Source organism: Rhamphochromis longiceps, linkage group LG3 (genome assembly GCF_057381845.1).
Source record: "Rhamphochromis longiceps isolate RC_006_pf linkage group LG3, R_longiceps_female_GT1.1, whole genome shotgun sequence".
Classification (NCBI taxonomy): domain Eukaryota; kingdom Metazoa; phylum Chordata; class Actinopteri; order Cichliformes; family Cichlidae; genus Rhamphochromis; species Rhamphochromis longiceps.
In genome coordinates this window covers 68,568,867-68,594,438 of record NC_140559.1, presented here as the reverse complement: position 1 = coordinate 68,594,438, position 25,572 = coordinate 68,568,867, and the positions used below count along the sequence as shown (strand labels likewise).

The 25,572-nt window shown below is 37.5% G+C and overlaps 2 protein-coding genes across 2 annotated transcripts in view; both read right to left on the bottom strand.

Moving 5' to 3' along the window:
* The window catches only part of LOC146676531 (protein NLRC3-like), a 183,997-nt gene that overhangs the window by 52,477 nt on the left and 105,948 nt on the right, over positions 1-25,572 (bottom strand). The gene's annotated exons all lie outside the window — the stretch shown is intronic.
* The window catches only part of LOC146676534 (carboxy-terminal kinesin 2-like), a 296,438-nt gene that overhangs the window by 237,571 nt on the left and 33,295 nt on the right, over positions 1-25,572 (bottom strand). The gene's annotated exons all lie outside the window — the stretch shown is intronic.

Here is a 25,572-nt window from a genome sequence, read left to right as displayed (position 1 = left end):
CTTGCTCAGAGGGGATTGTTGGGGTTTTCTCTCCTCTACCTTGTTTCGTTATTTACTTGTTAACTTTTTGCTCTTACCTCATTTAACCTTGTTTCTTTATTTACTTGTTAACTTTTTGCTCTTACTTCATTTAACCTTGTTTCGTTATTTACTTGTTAACTTTTTGTTCTTACCTCATTTAACCTTGTTTCGTTATTTACTTGCTTGTTTAACTTTTTTTTCAACTTATCTAACAAAATAAAACAGTTGAATTTATCCTTTGAGTATTGTTCATCTAATCTTTACAGAGTTTTTCCAAAACACTTTCAAACATTCAGATCTGTCTTTCATTTTCTTCTTGAAACCTCATGAACGGTGAACTAAAAACTCTGGAACATGGTTTGAAACACTGAAATTGTTTCAGCTGAAACTGGCAAAGTCATACGTGCGTGTGTGAGTGTCACAGGTGATATGGTGTCATTAGTCCGGTCATCATGTTTAGGCTCATTCACTCCAGAATTATTTAGGCCAAATCTTTAAAACAGTGTCACTGCACACACATTTCAATCACACAAATGCAGGATTAATTCTTTGCAGTATTTTATCTGATTTATTATGGGAATGTCACGCCTGATCATTTGCACCCACAACATCAAAAATGGGGGCAAAAGAGAGGAGACCACGTTGAATCGATTATAACACGAGGTCAGAAATATAAGTGCTGACATGAGTAGTGTCCACAGAAACCTCTGAATCTCAGCTAAAAACTCATGTAAACCATGTCTACAAACACCAAACAAAGCAAAGACACCAGACAGTTAAAAGAGCAGTTACTGCACCATGAATCTGTGGACAGGTAATATCCCTATTTTGATTTATGATTTTCTGGAGTTAAATGTGAACCAAAGCATATTTTCAAACGTGTTATATGCTATAAAATACTTTTAAAAATTAGGTGAGGGAAATAAAAAATCATTTTTTCTATGTTTGAGTCACAGTAACTTTGACATAGTAACATCTGCAGTAATATTTACAGCTCTGATGACATCTCACCAGTGTTAGCTTTATTTTGACACCAAGACTGTTTACACAGAGTTTGTAATTGCAGAGAAATACATTTATTTTGGTCATTTCCTTTTCAAGCAGGAAGCTCACCCTTCTTGGTATACCCTTTAGATGAATACAGAGTTTTTAATTAAATACATATTCTTTAAATAATGTTCCCTTTTAGAAAAAGTAGGATAATTTAAAAAACAAAACATTTATTATAGCTCTGTCACGTAGAAAAAAACCTGTCTTTTTTCTGTGGTCTGTTATATAACATTAGGGGTGTTCGTGGCAATTAACTTTTTAATCGACTAAGCGGGTCAAGTAAGAAACACTTAAATATTAAGTTACATTTGAAAACTGTTTAAAAAAAAACATATCCCCATTCCACATTCCAAAATGTCATGTGACAATCTGATTGGCTTAGGAGTGATGATGTCACAAGGATGTCACAAGGATCCTTTGAAGTTTTTCTATAAATAGGGGTGAGAAACAGCAATTTTCAGTTCGTTTCTTCGCAGCCTTTGTGTTTGCAGCCTTCAAACGTTGACTACAGAAAAATTTGGAAACCTCTCAGAGTCATCGGATACAAACGCCAACATGTATCCAAGATTACGGCAACCGAGACAAAAAGATTTCGCCGCCTCTCCTTCCACGCGTGGCCGGCCAATTTCTCCAAATGGCCTCTTATCCATCCAAAGGGCATTACAGGAGAGTAGGAATGAAAACAACCACCTCCAGAACAAAATTCGACAAATTGAAGAAGAAAAACGTCACCTGGAGAAGAAGTGCTTACAGATGGAAGCACAAAACAAACACCTGGAAGAAACACTACAGCGCCAGCCCGACATCAACATTATTAATGAGGGCTGGGGGATCAAATTTGCTCAAGCCAGAGAGCAGATTGTATCCCTCATCAAAGAAAACAAGAAAAAGAGCGCTGAAGTGAAAGAAATGTCCGAGCAGCTTCAAGGCAGGAAAGCGACGATTGATAAAATGGAGTGGGATCTGCAATACATGGACCAAATGAATCACCTGCTCCAAAGAAAGCTTGATGAAGCTGAAGAAAAAAATAAAGAAGTCCTCCAACAGAAGGAACAACAGGACACAAAGCAAAAAGACCTGCAGCGCGAGCTCCAAGGCATGCAGGAAAAGTACAGAATGGTGAAGGCAGAGTTGGAACAAACATTGGTCCAAAATAAAGACCTCCTTCAAGAGAAAGAGCAACAGAAAGAAAGACTGCCAGAAGAAAAGTGCATTATCAAGGACTTTGAGAGTAAAAATCTAAAGTTGCAAGGATTCTGTGATGAACTGAAGGTCAAAACAAGTGAGCTGGAGGGAGAAAAGGAAACACTAGAAAAACGATGCTCACACATGCAGAAAAAGATTGATCACATGGCCAAAAACAACTCAGAGCTCATTAAGGGGATATTGTTGGAATTCAACAACTTGAAGCGGGAAAACACAGAAATGCAGGCCCAAAAGCAAAAACAAGACAAAACGCATGAGGACCTGCAGTGTACGCTCCGCGATATCCAGAAAAGAAATGAGCAGCTAGAAGGCCTGCACAAAGAAGATCAAGTGAGAAATGCAGACCTGCAGAAGGCAAAGCTGACACAGGAGGCAACATCCAAAGACCTCAAAGAAAAGCTTGAAGAAACACAAGCAACATTAGAACAGGTGGAACAAACATGCAAGAAACTAGAGAGGCAAAACACAGAAACCATCGATGAGTTGAGAACCCTCATCCTGGACAAAAAGGCGCTCGTGGAAAAGTCCATGAAAAAGAAGAAAAGATTCTTCAGCTTTTTCCGGTAGAGGGACAATACTGCTTCTTCAACTGATGTAGCCTCGTCTTGCTCCACCTCTGTTCACCCCCCCAACCAGTCCCGGCAGTTGACTGCCCCCTCCTGAGCCTGGTTCTGCCGGAGGTTTCTGCCCGTTTAAAGGCAGTTTTTCCTCCCCACTGTCGCCTAGTGCTTGCTCAGAGGGGATTGTTGGGGTTTTCTCTCCTCTACCTTGTTTCGTTATTTACTTGTTAACTTTTTGCTCTTACTTCATTTAACCTTGTTTCGTTATTTACTTGTTAACTTTTTGCTCTTACCTCATTTAACCTTGTTTCTTTATTTACTTGTTAACTTTTTGCTCTTACCTCATTTAACCTTGTTTCTTTATTTACTTGTTAACTTTTTGCTCTTACCTCATTTAACCTTGTTTCGTTATTTACTTGTTAACTTTTTGCTCTTACTTCATTTAACCTTGTTTCGTTATTTACTTGTTAACTTTTTGCTCTTACTTCATTTAACCTTGTTTCGTTATTTACTTGTTAACTTTTTGCTCTTACCTCATTTAACCTTGTTTCTTTATTTACTTGTTAACTTTTTGCTCTTACCTCATTTAACCTTGTTTCTTTATTTACTTGTTAACTTTTTGCTCTTACCTCATTTAACCTTGTTTCTTTATTTACTTGTTAACTTTTTGCTCTTACCTCATTTAACCTTGTTTCGTTATTTACTTGTTAACTTTTTGCTCTTACCTCATTTAACCTTGTTTCGTTATTTACTTGTTAACTTTTTGCTCTTACCTCATTTAACCTTGTTTCGTTATTTACTTGTTAACTTTTTGCTCTTACCTCATTTAACCTTGTTTCGTTATTTACTTGTTAACTTTTTGCTCTTACCTCATTTAACCTTGTTTCGTTATTTACTTGTTAACTTTTTGCTCTTACTTCATTTAACCTTGTTTCTTTATTTACTTGCTTGTTTAACTTTTTTTTCAACTTATCTAACAAAATAAAACAGTTGAATTTATCCTTTGAGTATTGTTCATCTAATCTTTACAGAGTTTTTCCAAAACACTTTCAAACATTCAGATCTGTCTTTCATTTTCTTCTTGAAACCTCATGAACGGTGAACTAAAAACTCTGGAACATGGTTTGAAACACTGAAATTGTTTCAGCTGAAACTGGCAAAGTCATACGTGCGTGTGTGAGTGTCACAGGTGATATGGTGTCATTAGTCCGGTCATCATGTTTAGGCTCATTCACTCCAGAATTATTTAGGCCAAATCTTTAAAACAGTGTCACTGCACACACATTTCAATCACACAAATGCAGGATTAATTCTTTGCAGTATTTTATCTGATTTATTATGAGAATGTCACGCCTGATCATTTGCACCCACAACATCAAAAATGGGGGCAAAAGGGAGGAGATCACGTTTAATCGATTATAACACGAGGTCAGAAATATAAGTGCTGACATGAGTAGTGTCCACAGAAACCTCTGAATCTCAGCTAAAAACTCATGTAAACCATGTCTACAAACACCAAACAAAGCAAAGACACCAGACAGTTAAAAGAGCAGTTACTGCACCATGAATCTGTGGACAGGTAATATCCCTATTTTGATTTATGATTTTCTGGAGTTAAATGTGAACCAAAGCATATTTTCAAACGTGTTATATGCTATAAAATACTTTTAAAAATTAGGTGAGGGAAATAAAAAATCATTTTTTCTATGTTTGAGTCACAGTAACTTTGACATAGTAACATCTGCAGTAATATTTACAGCTCTGATGACATCTCACCAGTGTTAGCTTTATTTTGACACCAAGACTGTTTACACAGAGTTTGTAATTGCAGAGAAATACATTTATTTTGGTCATTTCCTTTTCAAGCAGGAAGCTCACCCTTCTTGGTATACCCTTTAGATGAATACAGAGTTTTTAATTAAATACATATTCTTTAAATAATGTTCCCTTTTAGAAAAAGTAGGATAATTTAAAAAACAAAACATTTATTATAGCTCTGTCACGTAGAAAAAAACCTCTTTTTTCTGTGGTCTGTTATATAACATTAGGGGTGTTCGTGGCAATTAACTTTTTAATCGACTAAGCGGGTCAAGTAAGAAACACTTAAATATTAAGTTACATTTGAAAACTGTTTAAAAAAAAACATATCCCCATTCCACATTCCAAAATGTCATGTGACAATCTGATTGGCTTAGGAGTGATGATGTCACAAGGATGTCACAAGGATGTCACAAGGATGTCACAAGGATGTCACAAGGATCCTTTGAAGTTTTTCTATAAATAGGGGTGAGAAACAGCAATTTTCAGTTCGTTTCTTCGCAGCCTTTGTGTTTGCAGCCTTCAAACGTTGACTACAGAAAAATTTGGAAACCTCTCAGAGTCATCGGATACAAACGCCAACATGTATCCAAGATTACGGCAACCGAGACAAAAAGATTTCGCCGCCTCTCCTTCCACGCGTGGCCGGCCAATTTCTCCAAATGGCCTCTTATCCATCCAAAGGGCATTACAGGAGAGTAGGAATGAAAACAACCATCTCCAGAACAAAATTCGACAAATTGAAGAAGAAAAACGTCACCTGGAGAAGAAGTGCTTACAGATGGAAGCACAAAACAAACACCTGGAAGAAACACTACAGCGCCAGCCCGACATCAACATTATTAATGAGGGCTGGGGGATCAAGTTTGCTCAAGCCAGAGAGCAGATTGTATCCCTCATCAAAGAAAACAAGAAAAAGAGCGCTGAAGTGAAAGAAATGTCCGAGCAGCTTCAAGGCAGGAAAGCGACGATTGATAAAATGGAGTGGGATCTGCAATACATGGACCAAATGAATCACCTGCTCCAAAGAAAGCTTGATGAAGCTGAAGAAAAAAATAAAGAAGTCCTCCAACAGAAGGAACAACAGGACACAAAGCAAAAAGACCTGCAGCGCGAGCTCCAAGGCATGCAGGAAAAGTACAGAATGGTGAAGGCAGAGTTGGAACAAACATTGGTCCAAAATAAAGACCTCCTTCAAGAGAAAGAGCAACAGAAAGAAAGACTGCCAGAAGAAAAGTGCATTATCAAGGACTTTGAGAGTAAAAATCTAAAGTTGCAAGGATTCTGTGATGAACTGAAGGTCAAAACAAGTGAGCTGGAGGGAGAAAAGGAAACACTAGAAAAACGATGCTCACACATGCAGAAAAAGATTGATCACATGGCCAAAAACAACTCAGAGCTCATTAAGGGGATATTGTTGGAATTCAACAACTTGAAGCGGGAAAACACAGAAATGCAGGCCCAAAAGCAAAAACAAGACAAAACGCATGAGGACCTGCAGTGTACGCTCCGCGATATCCAGAAAAGAAATGAGCAGCTAGAAGGCCTGCACAAAGAAGATCAAGTGAGAAATGCAGACCTGCAGAAGGCAAAGCTGACACAGGAGGCAACATCCAAAGACCTCAAAGAAAAGCTTGAAGAAACACAAGCAACATTAGAACAGGTGGAACAAACATGCAAGAAACTAGAGAGGCAAAACACAGAAACCATCGATGAGTTGAGAACCCTCATCCTGGACAAAAAGGCGCTCGTGGAAAAGTCCATGAAAAAGAAGAAAAGATTCTTCAGCTTTTTCCGGTAGAGGGACAATACTGCTTCTTCAACTGATGTAGCCTCGTCTTGCTCCACCTCTGTTCACCCCCCCAACCAGTCCCGGCAGTTGACTGCCCCCTCCTGAGCCTGGTTCTGCCGGAGGTTTCTGCCCGTTTAAAGGCAGTTTTTCCTCCCCACTGTCGCCTAGTGCTTGCTCAGAGGGGATTGTTGGGGTTTTCTCTCCTCTACCTTGTTTCGTTATTTACTTGTTAACTTTTTGCTCTTACTTCATTTAACCTTGTTTCGTTATTTACTTGTTAACTTTTTGCTCTTACCTCATTTAACCTTGTTTCTTTATTTACTTGTTAACTTTTTGCTCTTACCTCATTTAACCTTGTTTCTTTATTTACTTGTTAACTTTTTGCTCTTACCTCATTTAACCTTGTTTCGTTATTTACTTGTTAACTTTTTGCTCTTACTTCATTTAACCTTGTTTCGTTATTTACTTGTTAACTTTTTGCTCTTACCTCATTTAACCTTGTTTCGTTATTTACTTGTTAACTTTTTGCTCTTACTTCATTTAGCCTTGTTTCGTTATTTACTTGTTAACTTTTTGCTCTTACCTCATTTAACCTTGTTTCTTTATTTACTTGTTAACTTTTTGCTCTTACCTCATTTAACCTTGTTTCTTTATTTACTTGTTAACTTTTTGCTCTTACCTCATTTAACCTTGTTTCTTTATTTACTTGTTAACTTTTTGCTCTTACCTCATTTAACCTTGTTTCTTTATTTACTTGTTAACTTTTTGCTCTTACCTCATTTAACCTTGTTTCGTTATTTACTTGTTAACTTTTTGCTCTTACCTCATTTAACCTTGTTTCGTTATTTACTTGTTAACTTTTTGCTCTTACCTCATTTAACCTTGTTTCTTTATTTACTTGTTAACTTTTTGCTCTTACTTCATTTAACCTTGTTTCTTTATTTACTTGTTAACTTTTTGCTCTTACCTCATTTAACCTTGTTTCTTTATTTACTTGTTAACTTTTTGCTCTTACCTCATTTAACCTTGTTTCGTTATTTACTTGTTAACTTTTTGCTCTTACCTCATTTAACCTTGTTTCTTTATTTACTTGTTAACTTTTTGCTCTTACTTCATTTAACCTTGTTTCTTTATTTACTTGTTAACTTTTTGCTCTTACCTCATTTAACCTTGTTTCTTTATTTACTTGTTAACTTTTTGCTCTTACTTCATTTAACCTTGTTTCGTTATTTACTTGTTAACTTTTTGCTCTTACTTCATTTAACCTTGTTTCTTTATTTACTTGCTTGTTTAACTTTTTTTTCAACTTATCTAACAAAATAAAACAGTTGAATTTATCCTTTGAGTATTGTTCATCTAATCTTTACAGAGTTTTTCCAAAACACTTTCAAACATTCAGATCTGTCTTTCATTTTCTTCTTGAAACCTCATGAACGGTGAACTAAAAACTCTGGAACATGGTTTGAAACACTGAAATTGTTTCAGCTGAAACTGGCAAAGTCATACGTGCGTGTGTGAGTGTCACAGGTGATATGGTGTCATTAGTCCGGTCATCATGTTTAGGCTCATTCACTCCAGAATTATTTAGGCCAAATCTTTAAAACAGTGTCACTGCACACACATTTCAATCACACAAACGCAGGATTAATTCTTTGCAGTATTTTATCTGATTTATTATGAGAATGTCACGCCTGATCATTTGCACCCACAACATCAAAAATGGGGGCAAAAGGGAGGAGATCACGTTTAATCGATTATAACACGAGGTCAGAAATATAAGTGCTGACATGAGTAGTGTCCACAGAAACCTCTGAATCTCAGCTAAAAACTCATGTAAACCATGTCTACAAACACCAAACAAAGCAAAGACACCAGACAGTTAAAAGAGCAGTTACTGCACCATGAATCTGTGGACAGGTAATATCCCTATTTTGATTTATGATTTTCTGGAGTTAAATGTGAACCAAAGCATATTTTCAAACGTGTTATATGCTATAAAATACTTTTAAAAATTAGGTGAGGGAAATAAAAAATCATTTTTTCTATGTTTGAGTCACAGTAACTTTGACATAGTAACATCTGCAGTAATATTTACAGCTCTGATGACATCTCACCAGTGTTAGCTTTATTTTGACACCAAGACTGTTTACACAGAGTTTGTAATTGCAGAGAAATACATTTATTTTGGTCATTTCCTTTTCAAGCAGGAAGCTCACCCTTCTTGGTATACCCTTTAGATGAATACAGAGTTTTTAATTAAATACATATTCTTTAAATAATGTTCCCTTTTAGAAAAAGTAGGATAATTTAAAAAACAAAACATTTATTATAGCTCTGTCACGTAGAAAAAAACCTGTCTTTTTTCTGTGGTCTGTTATATAACATTAGGGGTGTTCGTGGCAATTAACTTTTTAATCGACTAAGCGGGTCAAGTAAGAAACACTTAAATATTAAGTTACATTTGAAAACTGTTTAAAAAAAAACATATCCCCATTCCACATTCCAAAATGTCATGTGACAATCTGATTGGCTTAGGAGTGATGATGTCACAAGGATGTCACAAGGATGTCACAAGGATGTCACAAGGATCCTTTGAAGTTTTTCTATAAATAGGGGTGAGAAACAGCAATTTTCAGTTCGTTTACTTCGCAGCCTTTGTGTTTGCAGCCTTCAAACGTTGACTACAGAAAAATTTGGAAACCTCTCAGAGTCATCGGATACAAACGCCAACATGTATCCAAGATTACGGCAACCGAGACAAAAAGATTTCGCCGCCTCTCCTTCCACGCGTGGCCGGCCAATTTCTCCAAATGGCCTCTTATCCATCCAAAGGGCATTACAGGAGAGTAGGAATGAAAACAACCATCTCCAGAACAAAATTCGACAAATTGAAGAAGAAAAACGTCACCTGGAGAAGAAGTGCTTACAGATGGAAGCACAAAACAAACACCTGGAAGAAACACTACAGCGCCAGCCCGACATCAACATTATTAATGAGGGCTGGGGGATCAAGTTTGCTCAAGCCAGAGAGCAGATTGTATCCCTCATCAAAGAAAACAAGAAAAAGAGCGCTGAAGTTAAAGAAATGTCCGAGCAGCTTCAAGGCAGGAAAGCGACGATTGATAAAATGGAGTGGGATCTGCAATACATGGACCAAATGAATCACCTGCTCCAAAGAAAGCTTGATGAAGCTGAAGAAAAAAATAAAGAAGTCCTCCAACAGAAGGAACAACAGGACACAAAGCAAAAAGACCTGCAGCGCGAGCTCCAAGGCATGCAGGAAAAGTACAGAATGGTGAAGGCAGAGTTGGAACAAACATTGGTCCAAAATAAAGACCTCCTTCAAGAGAAAGAGCAACAGAAAGAAAGACTGCCAGAAGAAAAGTGCATTATCAAGGACTTTGAGAGTAAAAATCAAAAGTTGCAAGGATTCTGTGATGAACTGAAGGTCAAAACAAGTGAGCTGGAGGGAGAAAAGGAAACACTAGAAAAACGATGCTCACACATGCAGAAAAAGATTGATCACATGGCCAAAAACAACTCAGAGCTCATTAAGGGGATATTGTTGGAATTCAACAACTTGAAGCGGGAAAACACAGAAATGCAGGCCCAAAAGCAAAAACAAGACAAAACGCATGAGGACCTGCAGTGTACGCTCCGCGATATCCAGAAAAGAAATGAGCAGCTAGAAGGCCTGCACAAAGAAGATCAAGTGAGAAATGCAGACCTGCAGAAGGCAAAGCTGACACAGGAGGCAACATCCAAAGACCTCAAAGAAAAGCTTGAAGAAACACAAGCAACATTAGAACAGGTGGAACAAACATGCAAGAAACTAGAGAGGCAAAACACAGAAACCATCGATGAGTTGAGAACCCTCATCCTGGACAAAAAGGCGCTCGTGGAAAAGTCCATGAAAAAGAAGAAAAGATTCTTCAGCTTTTTCCGGTAGAGGGACAATACTGCTTCTTCAACTGATGTAGCCTCGTCTTGCTCCACCTCTGTTCACCCCCCCAACCAGTCCCGGCAGTTGACTGCCCCCTCCTGAGCCTGGTTCTGCCGGAGGTTTCTGCCCGTTTAAAGGCAGTTTTTCCTCCCCACTGTCGCCTAGTGCTTGCTCAGAGGGGATTGTTGGGGTTTTCTCTCCTCTACCTTGTTTCGTTATTTACTTGTTAACTTTTTGCTCTTACCTCATTTAACCTTGTTTCGTTATTTACTTGTTAGCTTTTTGCTCTTACTTCATTTAACCTTGTTTTGTTATTTACTTGCTTGTTTAACTTTTTTTTCAACTTATCTAACAAAATAAAACAGTTGAATTTATCCTTTGAGTATTGTTCATCTAATCTTTACAGAGTTTTTCCAAAACACTTTCAAACATTCAGATCTGTCTTTCATTTTCTTCTTGAAACCTCATGAACGGTGAACTAAAAACTCTGGAACATGGTTTGAAACACTGAAATTGTTTCAGCTGAAACTGGCAAAGTCATACGTGCGTGTGTGAGTGTCACAGGTGATATGGTGTCATTAGTCCGGTCATCATGTTTAGGCTCATTCACTCCAGAATTATTTAGGCCAAATCTTTAAAACAGTGTCACTGCACACACATTTCAATCACACAAATGCAGGATTAATTCTTTGCAGTATTTTATCTGATTTATTATGAGAATGTCACGCCTGATCATTTGCACCCACAACATCAAAAATGGGGGCAAAAGAGAGGAGACCACGTTGAATCGATTATAACACGAGGTCAGAAATATAAGTGCTGACATGAGTAGTGTCCACAGAAACCTCTGAATCTCAGCTAAAAACTCATGTAAACCATGTCTACAAACACCAAACAAAGCAAAGACACCAGACAGTTAAAAGAGCAGTTACTGCACCATGAATCTGTGGACAGGTAATATCCCTATTTTGATTTATGATTTTCTGGAGTTAAATGTGAACCAAAGCATATTTTCAAACGTGTTATATGCTATAAAATACTTTTAAAAATTAGGTGAGGGAAATAAAAAATCATTTTTTCTATGTTTGAGTCACAGTAACTTTGACATAGTAACATCTGCAGTAATATTTACAGCTCTGATGACATCTCACCAGTGTTAGCTTTATTTTGACACCAAGACTGTTTACACAGAGTTTGTAATTGCAGAGAAATACATTTATTTTGGTCATTTCCTTTTCAAGCAGGAAGCTCACCCTTCTTGGTATACCCTTTAGATGAATACAGAGTTTTTAATTAAATACATATTCTTTAAATAATGTTCCCTTTTAGAAAAAGTAGGATAATTAAAAAAACAAAACATTTATTATAGCTCTGTCACGTAGAAAAAAACCTGTCTTTTTTCTGTGGTCTGTTATATAACATTAGGGGTGTTCGTGGCAATTAACTTTTTAATCGACTAAGCGGGTCAAGTAAGAAACACTTAAATATTAAGTTACATTTGAAAACTGTTTAAAAAAAAACATATCCCCATTCCACATTCCAGAATGTCATGTGACAATCTGATTGGCTTAGGAGTGATGATGTCACAAGGATGTCACAAGGATCCTTTGAAGTTTTTCTATAAATAGGGGTGAGAAACAGCAATTTTCAGTTCGTTTCTTCGCAGCCTTTGTGTTTGCAGCCTTCAAACGTTGACTACAGAAAAATTTGGAAACCTCTCAGAGTCATCGGATACAAACGCCAACATGTATCCAAGATTACGGCAACCGAGACAAAAAGATTTCGCCGCCTCTCCTTCCACGTGTGGCCGGCCAATTTCTCCAAATGGCCTCTTATCCATCCAAAGGGCATTACAGGAGAGTAGGAATGAAAACAACCATCTCCAGAACAAAATTCGACAAATTGAAGAAGAAAAACGTCACCTGGAGAAGAAGTGCTTACAGATGGAAGCACAAAACAAACACCTGGAAGAAACACTACAGCGCCAGCCCGACATCAACATTATTAATGAGGGCTGGGGGATCAAGTTTGCTCAAGCCAGAGAGCAGATTGTATTCCTCATCAAAGAAAACAAGCAAAAGAGCGCTGAAGTGAAAGAAATGTCCGAGCAGCTTCAAGGCAGGAAAGCGACGATTGATAAAATGGAGTGGGATCTGCAATACATGGACCAAATGAATCACCTGCTCCAAAGAAAGCTTGATGAAGCTGAAGAAAAAAATAAAGAAGTCCTCCAACAGAAGGAACAACAGGACACAAAGCAAAAAGACCTGCAGCGCGAGCTCCAAGGCATGCAGGAAAAGTACAGAATGGTGAAGGCAGAGTTGGAACAAACATTGGTCCAAAATAAAGACCTCCTTCAAGAGAAAGAGCAACAGAAAGAAAGACTGCCAGAAGAAAAGTGCATTATCAAGGACTTTGAGAGTAAAAATCAAAAGTTGCAAGGATTCTGTGATGAACTGAAGGTCAAAACAAGTGAGCTGGAGGGAGAAAAGGAAACACTAGAAAAACGATGCTCACACATGCAGAAAAAGATTGATCACATGGCCAAAAACAACTCAGAGCTCATTAAGGGGATATTGTTGGAATTCAACAACTTGAAGCGGGAAAACACAGAAATGCAGGCCCAAAAGCAAAAACAAGACAAAACGCATGAGGACCTGCAGTGTACGCTCCGCGATATCCAGAAAAGAAATGAGCAGCTAGAAGGCCTGCACAAAGAAGATCAAGTGAGAAATGCAGACCTGCAGAAGGCAAAGCTGACACAGGAGGCAACATCCAAAGACCTCAAAGAAAAGCTTGAAGAAACACAAGCAACATTAGAACAGGTGGAACAAACATGCAAGAAACTAGAGAGGCAAAACACAGAAACCATCGATGAGTTGAGAACCCTCATCCTGGACAAAAAGGCGCTCGTGGAAAAGTCCATGAAAAAGAAGAAAAGATTCTTCAGCTTTTTCCGGTAGAGGGACAATACTGCTTCTTCAACTGATGTAGCCTCGTCTTGCTCCACCTCTGTTCACCCCCCCAACCAGTCCCGGCAGTTGACTGCCCCCTCCTGAGCCTGGTTCTGCCGGAGGTTTCTGCCCGTTTAAAGGCAGTTTTTCCTCCCCACTGTCGCCTAGTGCTTGCTCAGAGGGGATTGTTGGGGTTTTCTCTCCTCTACCTTGTTTCGTTATTTACTTGTTAACTTTTTGCTCTTACCTCATTTAACCTTGTTTCTTTATTTACTTGTTAACTTTTTGCTCTTACCTCATTTAACCTTGTTTCGTTATTTACTTGCTTGTTTAACTTTTTGCTCTTACTTCATTTAACCTTGTTTCTTTATTTACTTGTTAACTTTTTGCTCTTACTTCATTTAACCTTGTTTCGTTATTTACTTGTTAACTTTTTGCTCTTACCTCATTTAACCTTGTTTCTTTATTTACTTGTTAACTTTTTGCTCTTACCTCATTTAACCTTGTTTCTTTATTTACTTGTTAACTTTTTGCTCTTACCTCATTTAACCTTGTTTCGTTATTTACTTGTTAACTTTTTGCTCTTACTTCATTTAACCTTGTTTCGTTATTTACTTGCTTGTTTAACTTTTTTTTCAACTTATCTAACAAAATAAAACAGTTGAATTTATCCTTTGAGTATTGTTCATCTAATCTTTACAGAGTTTTTCCAAAACACTTTCAAACATTCAGATCTGTCTTTCATTTTCTTCTTGAAACCTCATGAACGGTGAACTAAAAACTCTGGAACATGGTTTGAAACACTGAAATTGTTTCAGCTGAAACTGGCAAAGTCATACGTGCGTGTGTGTGTGTCACAGGTGATATGGTGTCATTAGTCCGGTCATCATGTTTAGGCTCATTCACTCCAGAATTATTTAGGCCAAATCTTTAAAACAGTGTCACTGCACACACATTTCAATCACACAAATGCAGGATTAATTCTTTGCAGTATTTTATCTGATTTATTATGAGAATGTCACGCCTGATCATTTGCACCCACAACATCAAAAATGGGGGCAAAAGAGAGGAGACCACGTTTAATCGATTATAACACGAGGTCAGAAATATAAGTGCTGACATGAGTAGTGTCCACAGAAACCTCTGAATCTCAGCTAAAAACTCATGTAAACCATGTCTACAAACACCAAACAAAGCAAAGACACCAGACAGTTAAAAGAGCAGTTACTGCACCATGAATCTGTGGACAGGTAATATCCCTATTTTGATTTATGATTTTCTGGAGTTAAATGTGAACCAAAGCATATTTTCAAACGTGTTATATGCTATAAAATACTTTTAAAAATTAGGTGAGGGAAATAAAAAATCATTTTTTCTATGTTTGAGTCACAGTAACTTTGACATAGTAACATCTGCAGTAATATTTACAGCTCTGATGACATCTCACCAGTGTTAGCTTTATTTTGACACCAAGACTGTTTACACAGAGTTTGTAATTGCAGAGAAATACATTTATTTTGGTCATTTCCTTTTCAAGCAGGAAGCTCACCCTTCTTGGTATACCCTTTAGATGAATACAGAGTTTTTAATTAAATACATATTCTTTAAATAATGTTCCCTTTTAGAAAAAGTAGGATAATTAAAAAAACAAAACATTTATTATAGCTCTGTCACGTAGAAAAAAACCTGTCTTTTTTCTGTGGTCTGTTATATAACATTAGGGGTGTTCGTGGCAATTAACTTTTTAATCGACTAAGCGGGTCAAGTAAGAAACACTTAAATATTAAGTTACATTTGAAAACTGTTTAAAAAAAAACATATCCCCATTCCACATTCCAAAATGTCATGTGACAATCTGATTGGCTTAGGAGTGATGATGTCACAAGGATGTCACAAGGATGTCACAAGGATCCTTTGAAGTTTTTCTATAAATAGGGGTGAGAAACAGCAATTTTCAGTTCGTTTCTTCGCAGCCTTTGTGTTTGCAGCCTTCAAACGTTGACTACAGAAAAATTTGGAAACCTCTCAGAGTCATCGGATACAAACGCCAACATGTATCCAAGATTACGGCAACCGAGACAAAAAGATTTCGCCGCCTCTCCTTCCACGCGTGGCCGGCCAATTTCTCCAAATGGCCTCTTATCCATCCAAAGGGCATTACAGGAGAGTAGGAATGAAAACAACCATCTCCAGAACAAAATTCGACAAATTGAAGAAGAAAAACGTCACCTGGAGAAGAAGTGCTTACAGATGGAAGCACAAAACAAACACCTGGAAGAAACACTACAGCGCCAGCCCGACATCAACATTATTAATGAGGGCTGGGGGATCAAGTTTGCTCAAGCCAGAGAGCAGATTGTATCCCTCATCAAAGAAAACAAGAAAAAGAGCGCTGAAGTTAAAGAAATGTCCGAGCAGCTTCAAGGCAGGAAAGCCACGATTGATAAAATGGAGTGGGATCTGCAATACATGGACCAAATGAATCACCTGCTCCAAAGAAAGCTTGATGAAGCTGAAGAAAAAAATAAAGAAGTCCTCCAACAGAAGGAACAACAGGACACAAAGCAAAAAGACCTGCAGCGCGAGCTCCAAGGCATGCAGGAAAAGTACAGAATGGTGAAGGCAGAGTTGGAACAAACATTGGTCCAAAATAAAGACCTCCTTCAAGAGAAAGAGCAACAGAAAGAAAGACTGCCAGAAGAAAAGTGCATTATCAAGGACTTTGAGAGTAAAAATCAAAAGTTGCAAGGATTCTGTGATGAACTGAAGGTCAAAACAAGTGAGCTGGAGGGAGAAAAGGAAACACTAGAAAAACGATCCTCACACATGCAGAAAAAGATTGATCACATGGCCAAAAACAACTCAGAGCTCATTAAGGGGATATTGTTGGAATTCAACAACTTGAAGCGGGAAAACACAGAAATGCAGGCCCAAAAGCAAAAACAAGACAAAACGCATGAGGACCTGCAGTGTACGCTCCGCGATATCCAGAAAAGAAATGAGCAGCTAGAAGGCCTGCACAAAGAAGATCAAGTGAGAAATGCAGACCTGCAGAAGGCAAAGCTGACACAGGAGGCAACATCCAAAGACCTCAAAGAAAAGCTTGAAGAAACACAAGCAACATTAGAACAGGTGGAACAAACATGCAAGAAACTAGAGAGGCAAAACACAGAAACCATCGATGAGTTGAGAACCCTCATCCTGGACAAAAAGGCGCTCGTGGAAAAGTCCATGAAAAAGAAGAAAAGATTCTTCAGCTTTTTCCGGTAGAGGGACAATACTGCTTCTTCAACTGATGTAGCCTCGTCTTGCTCCACCTCTGTTCACCCCCCCAACCAGTCCCGGCAGTTGACTGCCCCCTCCTGAGCCTGGTTCTGCCGGAGGTTTCTGCCCGTTTAAAGGCAGTTTTTCCTCCCCACTGTCGCCTAGTGCTTGCTCAGAGGGGATTGTTGGGGTTTTCTCTCCTCTACCTTGTTTCGTTATTTACTTGTTAACTTTTTGAACTTACCTCATTTTACCTTGTTTCTTTATTTACTTGTTAACTTTTTGCTCTTACCTCATTTAACCTTGTTTCGTTATTTACTTGTTAACTTTTTGCTCTTACCTCATTTAACCTTGTTTCGTTATTTGCTTGTTAACTTTTTGTTCTTACCTCATTTAACCTTGTTTCGTTATTTACTTGCTTGTTTAACTTTTTTTTCAACTTATCTAACAAAATAAAACAGTTGAATTTATCCTTTGAGTATTGTTCATCTAATCTTTACAGAGTTTTTCCAAAACACTTTCAAACATTCAGATCTGTCTTTCATTTTCTTCTTGAAACCTCATGAACGGTGAACTAAAAACTCTGGAACATGGTTTGAAACACTGAAATTGTTTCAGCTGAAACTGGCAAAGTCATACGTGCGTGTGTGAGTGTCACAGGTGATATGGTGTCATTAGTCCGGTCATCATGTTTAGGCTCATTCACGCCAAAATGATTTAGGCCAAATCTTTAAAACAGTGTCACTGCACACACATTTCAATCACACAAATGCAGGATTAATTCTTTGCAGTATTTTATCTGATTTATTATGAGAATGTCACGCCTGATCATTTGCACCCACAACATCAAAAATGGGGGCAAAAGGGAGGAGATCACGTTTAATCGATTATAACACGAGGTCAGAAATATAAGTGCTGACATGAGTAGTGTCCACAGAAACCTCTGAATCTCAGCTAAAAACTCATGTAAACCATGTCTACAAACACCAAACAAAGAGCAAAGACACCAGACAGTTAAAAGAGCAGTTACTGCACCATGAATCTGTGGACAGGTAATATCCCTATTTTGATTTATGATTTTCTGGAGTTAAATGTGAACCAAAGCATATTTTCAAACGTGTTATATGCTATAAAATACTTTTAAAAATTAGGTGAGGGAAATAAAAAATCATTTTTTCTATGTTTGAGTCACAGTAACTTTGACATAGTAACATCTGCAGTAATATTTACAGCTCTGATGACATCTCACCAGTGTTAGCTTTATTTTGACACCAAGACTGTTTACACAGAGTTTGTAATTGCAGAGAAATACATTTATTTTGGTCATTTCCTTTTCAAGCAGGAAGCTCACCCTTCTTGGTATACCCTTTAGATGAATACAGAGTTTTTAATTAAATACATATTCTTTAAATAATGTTCCCTTTTAGAAAAAGTAGGATAATTAAAAAAACAAAACATTTATTATAGCTCTGTCACGTAGAAAAACACCTGTCTTTTTTCTGTGGTCTGTTATATAACATTAGGGGTGTTCGTGGCAATTAACTTTTTAATCGACTAAGCGGGTCAAGTAAGAAACACTTAAATATTAAGTTACATTTGAAAACTGTTTAAAAAAAAACATATCCCCATTCCACATTCCAAAATGTCATGTGACAATCTGATTGGCTTAGGAGTGATGATGTCACAAGGATGTCACAAGGATGTCACAAGGATCCTTTGAAGTTTTTCTATAAATAGGGGTGAGAAACAGCAATTTTCAGTTCGTTTCTTCGCAGCCTTTGTGTTTGCAGCCTTCAAACGTTGACTACAGAAAAATTTGGAAACCTCTCAGAGTCATCGGATACAAACGCCAACATGTATCCAAGATTACGGCAACCGAGACAAAAAGATTTCGCCGCCTCTCCTTCCACGCGTGGCCGGCCAATTTCTCCAAATGGCCTCTTATCCATCCAAAGGGCATTACAGGAGAGTAGGAATGAAAACAACCATCTCCAGAACAAAATTCGACAAATTGAAGAAGAAAAACGTCACCTGGAGAAGAAGTGCTTACAGATGGAAGCACAAAACAAACACCTGGAAGAAACACTACAGCGCCAGCCCGACATCAACATTATTAATGAGGGCTGGGGGATCAAGTTTGCTCAAGCCAGAGAGCAGATTGTATCCCTCATCAAAGAAAACAAGAAAAAGAGCGCTGAAGTTAAAGAAATGTCCGAGCAGCTTCAAGGCAGGAAAGCGACGATTGATAAAATGGAGTGGGATCTGCAATACATGGACCAAATGAATCACCTGCTCCAAAGAAAGCTTGATGAAGCTGAAGAAAAAAATAAAGAAGTCCTCCAACAGAAGGAACAACAGGACACAAAGCAAAAAGACCTGCAGCGCGAGCTCCAAGGCATGCAGGAAAAGTACAGAATGGTGAAGGCAGAGTTGGAACAAACATTGGTCCAAAATAAAGACCTCCTTCAAGAGAAAGAGCAACAGAAAGAAAGACTGCCAGAAGAAAAGTGCATTATCAAGGACTTTGAGAGTAAAAATCAAAAGTTGCAAGGATTCTGTGATGAACTGAAGGTCAAAACAAGTGAGCTGGAGGGAGAAAAGGAAACACTAGAAAAACGATGCTCACACATGCAGAAAAAGATTGATCACATGGCCAAAAACAACTCAGAGCTCATTAAGGGGATATTGTTGGAATTCAACAACTTGAAGCGGGAAAACACAGAAATGCAGGCCCAAAAGCAAAAACAAGACAAAACGCATGAGGACCTGCAGTGTACGCTCCGCGATATCCAGAAAAGAAATGAGCAGCTAGAAGGCCTGCACAAAGAAGATCAAGTGAGAAATGCAGACCTGCAGAAGGCAAAGCTGACACAGGAGGCAACATCCAAAGAGCTCAAAGAACAGCTTGAAGAAACACAAGCAACATTAGAACAGGTGGAACAAACATGCAAGAAACTAGAGAGGCAAAACACAGAAACCATCGATGAGTTGAGAACCCTCATCCTGGACAAAAAGGCGCTCGTGGAAAAGTCCATGAAAAAGAAGAAAAGATTCTTCAGCTTTTTCCGGTAGAGGGACAATACTGCTTCTTCAACTGATGTAGCCTCGTCTTGCTCCACCTCTGTTCACCCCCCCAACCAGTCCCGGCAGTTGACTGCCCCCTCCTGAGCCTGGTTCTGCCGGAGGTTTCTGCCCGTTTAAAGGCAGTTTTTCCTCCCCACTGTCGCCTAGTGCTTGCTCAGAGGGGATTGTTGGGGTTTCTCTCCTCTGCCTTGTTTCGTTATTTACTTGTTAACTTTTTGCTCTTACCTCATTTAACCTTGTTTCTTTATTTACTTGTTAACTTTTTGCTCTTACTTCATTTAACCTTGTTTCGTTATTTACTTGTTAACTTTTTGCTCTTACCTCATTTAACCTTGTTTCGTTATTTACTTGTTAACTTTTTGCTCTTACTTCATTTAACCTTGTTTCTTTATTTACTTGTTAACTTTTTGCTCTTACTTCATTTAACCTTGTTTCTTTATTTACTTGTTAACTTTTTGCTCTTACTTCATTTAACCTTGTTTCGTTATTTACTTGTTAACTTTTTGCTCTTACCTCATTTAACCTTGTTTCTTTATTTACTTGTTAACTTTTTGCTCTTACTTCATTTAACCTTGTTTCGTTATTTACTTGTTAACTTTTTGCTCTTACCTCATTTAACCTTGTTTCGTTATTTACTTGTTAACTTTTTGCTCTTACTTCATTTAACCTTGTTTCTTTATTTACTTGTTAACTTTTTGCTCTTACCTCATTTAACCTTGTTTCTTTATTTACTTGTTAACTTTTTGCTCTTACTTCATTTAACCTTGTTTCTTTATTTACTTGTTAACTTTTTGCTCTTACCTCATTTAACCTTGTTTCTTTATTTACTTGTTAACTTTTTGCTCTTACTTCATTTAACCTTGTTTCTTTATTTACTTGTTAACTTTTTGCTCTTACTTCATTTAACCTTGTTTCGTTATTTACTTGTTAACTTTTTGCTCTTACCTCATTTAACCTTGTTTCTTTATTTACTTGTTAACTTTTTGCTCTTACCTCATTTAACCTTGTTTCTTTATTTACTTGTTAACTTTTTGCTCTTACCTCATTTAACCTTGTTTCGTTATTTACTTGCTTGTTTAACTTTTTGCTCTTACTTCATTTAACCTTGTTTCTTTATTTACTTGTTAACTTTTTGCTCTTACTTCATTTAACCTTGTTTCGTTATTTACTTGTTAACTTTTTGTTCTTACCTCAGTTAACCTTGTTTCTTTATTTACTTGTTAACTTTTTGCTCTTACCTCATTTAACCTTGTTTCTTTATTTACTTGTTAACTTTTTGCTCTTACTTCATTTAACCTTGTTTCGTTATTTACTTGTTAACTTTTTGTTCTTACCTCATTTAACCTTGTTTCGTTATTTACTTGCTTGTTTAACTTTTTTTTCAACTTATCTAACAAAATAAAACAGTTGAATTTATCCTTTGAGTATTGTTCATCTAATCTTTACAGAGTTTTTCCAAAACACTTTCAAACATTCAGATCTGTCTTTCATTTTCTTCTTGAAACCTCATGAACGGTGAACTAAAAACTCTGGAACATGGTTTGAAACACTGAAATTGTTTCAGCTGAAACTGGCAAAGTCATACGTGCGTGTGTGAGTGTCACAGGTGATATGGTGTCATTAGTCCGGTCATCATGTTTAGGCTCATTCACGCCAAAATGATTTAGGCCAAATCTTTAAAACAGTGTCACTGCACACACATTTCAATCACACAAATGCAGGATTAATTCTTTGCAGTATTTTATCTGATTTATTATGAGAATGTCACGCCTGATCATTTGCACCCACAACATCAAAAATGGGGGCAAAAGGGAGGAGATCACGTTGAATCGATTATAACACGAGGTCAGAAATATAAGTGCTGACATGAGTAGTGTCCACAGAAACCTCTGAATCTCAGCTAAAAACTCATGTAAACCATGTCTACAAACACCAAACAAAGAGCAAAGACACCAGACAGTTAAAAGAGCAGTTACTGCACCATGAATCTGTGGACAGGTAATATCCCTATTTTGATTTATGATTTTCTGGAGTTAAATGTGAACCAAAGCATATTTTCAAACGTGTTATATGCTATAAAATACTTTTAAAAATTAGGTGAGGGAAATAAAAAATCATTTTTTCTATGTTTGAGTCACAGTAACTTTGACATAGTAACATCTGCAGTAATATTTACAGCTCTGATGACATCTCACCAGTGTTAGCTTTATTTTGACACCAAGACTGTTTACACAGAGTTTGTAATTGCAGAGAAATACATTTATTTTGGTCATTTCCTTTTCAAGCAGGAAGCTCACCCTTCTTGGTATACCCTTTAGATGAATACAGAGTTTTTAATTAAATACATATTCTTTAAATAATGTTCCCTTTTAGAAAAAGTAGGATAATTAAAAAAACAAAACATTTATTATAGCTCTGTCACGTAGAAAAAAACCTGTCTTTTTTCTGTGGTCTGTTATATAACATTAGGGGTGTTCGTGGCAATTAACTTTTTAATCGACTAAGCGGGTCAAGTAAGAAACACTTAAATATTAAGTTACATTTGAAAACTGTTTAAAAAAAAACATATCCCCATTCCACATTCCAAAATGTCATGTGACAATCTGATTGGCTTAGGAGTGATGATGTCACAAGGATGTCACAAGGATGTCACAAGGATGTCACAAGGATCCTTTGAAGTTTTTCTATAAATAGGGGTGAGAAACAGCAATTTTCAGTTCGTTTCTTCGCAGCCTTTGTGTTTGCAGCCTTCAAACGTTGACTACAGAAAAATTTGGAAACCTCTCAGAGTCATCGGATACAAACGCCAACATGTATCCAAGATTACGGCAACCGAGACAAAAAGATTTCGCCGCCTCTCCTTCCACGCGTGGCCGGCCAATTTCTCCAAATGGCCTCTTATCCATCCAAAGGGCATTACAGGAGAGTAGGAATGAAAACAACCATCTCCAGAACAAAATTCGACAAATTGAAGAAGAAAAACGTCACCTGGAGAAGAAGTGCTTACAGATGGAAGCACAAAACAAACACCTGGAAGAAACACTACAGCGCCAGCCCGACATCAACATTATTAATGAGGGCTGGGGGATCAAGTTTGCTCAAGCCAGAGAGCAGATTGTATCCCTCATCAAAGAAAACAAGAAAAAGAGCGCTGAAGTTAAAGAAATGTCCGAGCAGCTTCAAGGCAGGAAAGCCACGATTGATAAAATGGAGTGGGATCTGCAATACATGGACCAAATGAATCACCTGCTCCAAAGAAAGCTTGATGAAGCTGAAGAAAAAAATAAAGAAGTCCTCCAACAGAAGGAACAACAGGACACAAAGCAAAAAGACCTGCAGCGCGAGCTCCAAGGCATGCAGGAAAAGTACAGAATGGTGAAGGCAGAGTTGGAACAAACATTGGTCCAAAATAAAGACCTCCTTCAAGAGAAAGAGCAACAGAAAGAAAGACTGCCAGAAGAAAAGTGCATTATCAAGGACTTTGAGAGTAAAAATCAAAAGTTGCAAGGATTCTGTGATGAACTGAAGGTCAAAACAAGTGAGCTGGAGGGAGAAAAGGAAACACTAGAAAAACGATGCTCACACATGCAGAAAAAGATTGATCACATGGCCAAAAACAACTCAGAGCTCATTAAGGGGATATTGTTGGAATTCAACAACTTGAAGCGGGAAAACACAGAAATGCAGGCCCAAAAGCAAAAACAAGACAAAACGCATGAGGACCTGCAGTGTACGCTCCGCGATATCCAGAAAAGAAATGAGCAGCTAGAAGGCCTGCACAAAGAAGATCAAGTGAGAAATGCAGACCTGCAGAAGGCAAAGCTGACACAGGAGGCAACATCCAAAGACCTCAAAGAAAAGCTTGAAGAAACACAAGCAACATTAGAACAGGTGGAACAAACATGCAAGAAACTAGAGAGGCAAAACACAGAAACCATCGATGAGTTGAGAACCCTCATCCTGGACAAAAAGGCGCTCGTGGAAAAGTCCATGAAAAAGAAGAAAAGATTCTTCAGCTTTTTCCGGTAGAGGGACAATACTGCTTCTTCAACTGATGTAGCCTCGTCTTGCTCCACCTCTGTTCACCCCCCCAACCAGTCCCGGCAGTTGACTGCCCCCTCCTGAGCCTGGTTCTGCCGGAGGTTTCTGCCCGTTTAAAGGCAGTTTTTCCTCCCCACTGTCGCCTAGTGCTTGCTCAGAGGGGATTGTTGGGGTTTTCTCTCCTCTACCTTGTTTCGTTATTTACTTGTTAACTTTTTGCTCTTACTTCATTTAACCTTGTTTCTTTATTTACTTGTTAACTTTTTGCTCTTACCTCATTTAACCTTGTTTCGTTATTTACTTGTTAACTTTTTGCTCTTACTTCATTTAACCTTGTTTCGTTATTTACTTGTTAACTTTTTGCTCTTACTTCATTTAACCTTGTTTCGTTATTTACTTGTTAACTTTTTGCTCTTACTTCATTTAACCTTGTTTCGTTATTTACTTGTTAACTTTTTGCTCTTACCTCATTTAACCTTGTTTCGTTATTTACTTGTTAACTTTTTGCTCTTACTTCATTTAACCTTGTTTCTTTATTTGCTTGTTAACTTTTTGCTCTTACTTCATTTAACCTTGTTTCGTTATTTACTTGTTAACTTTTTGCTCTTACCTCATTTAACCTTGTTTCTTTATTTACTTGTTAACTTTTTGCTCTTACCTCATTTAACCTTGTTTCGTTATTTACTTGTTAACTTTTTGCTCTTACCTCATTTAACCTTGTTTCGTTATTTACTTGCTTGTTTAACTTTTTTTTCAACTTATCTAACAAAATAAAACAGTTGAATTTATCCTTTGAGTATTGTTCATCTAATCTTTACAGAGTTTTTCCAAAACACTTTCAAACATTCAGATCTGTCTTTCATTTTCTTCTTGAAACCTCATGAACGGTGAACTAAAAACTCTGGAACATGGTTTGAAACACTGAAATTGTTTCAGCTGAAACTGGCAAAGTCATACGTGCGTGTGTGAGTGTCACAGGTGATATGGTGTCATTAGTCCGGTCATCATGTTTAGGCTCATTCACTCCAGAATTATTTAGGCCAAATCTTTAAAACAGTGTCACTGCACACACATTTCAATCACACAAATGCAGGATTAATTCTTTGCAGTATTTTATCTGATTTATTATGAGAATGTCACGCCTGATCATTTGCACCCACAACATCAAAAATGGGGGCAAAAGGGAGGAGATCACGTTTAATCGATTATAACACCAGGTCAGAAATATAAGTGCTGACATGAGTAGTGTCCACAGAAACCTCTGAATCTCAGCTAAAAACTCATGTAAACCATGTCTACAAACACCAAACAAAGAGCAAAGACACCAGACAGTTAAAAGAGCAGTTACTGCACCATGAATCTGTGGACAGGTAATATCCATATTTTGATTTATGATTTTCTGGAGTTAAATGGGAACCAAAGCATATTTTCAAAGGTGTTATATGCTATAAAATACTTTTAAATATTAGGTGAGGGAAATAAAAAATCTATTTTTCTATGTTTGAGTCACAGTAGCTTTTAAAGTGTTTGTGCTAATAACATCATGTACAGTAAGACAGGCATGGAGAACAGCACTGACTGGGAGAGCCTTTGAACAGATGACATTCAGTTCAATTCAACATATAAGACTTTAAGAATGAACAAGCATCTAAGTAAAATCTATTTATTTAGTCTATCATCTGTGATATTATTATGTATAATTATAATGTATTGTTCACCTCTCTTAAATAAACAGGCAGCCTTAATGTATGAAATATTCATTCATTAAAACACTAAAATTTGTCTGTTGTCTCAGTGGCTGATAGTGCCCACAGGCATCAATAGCTTGAAATAGCTTGA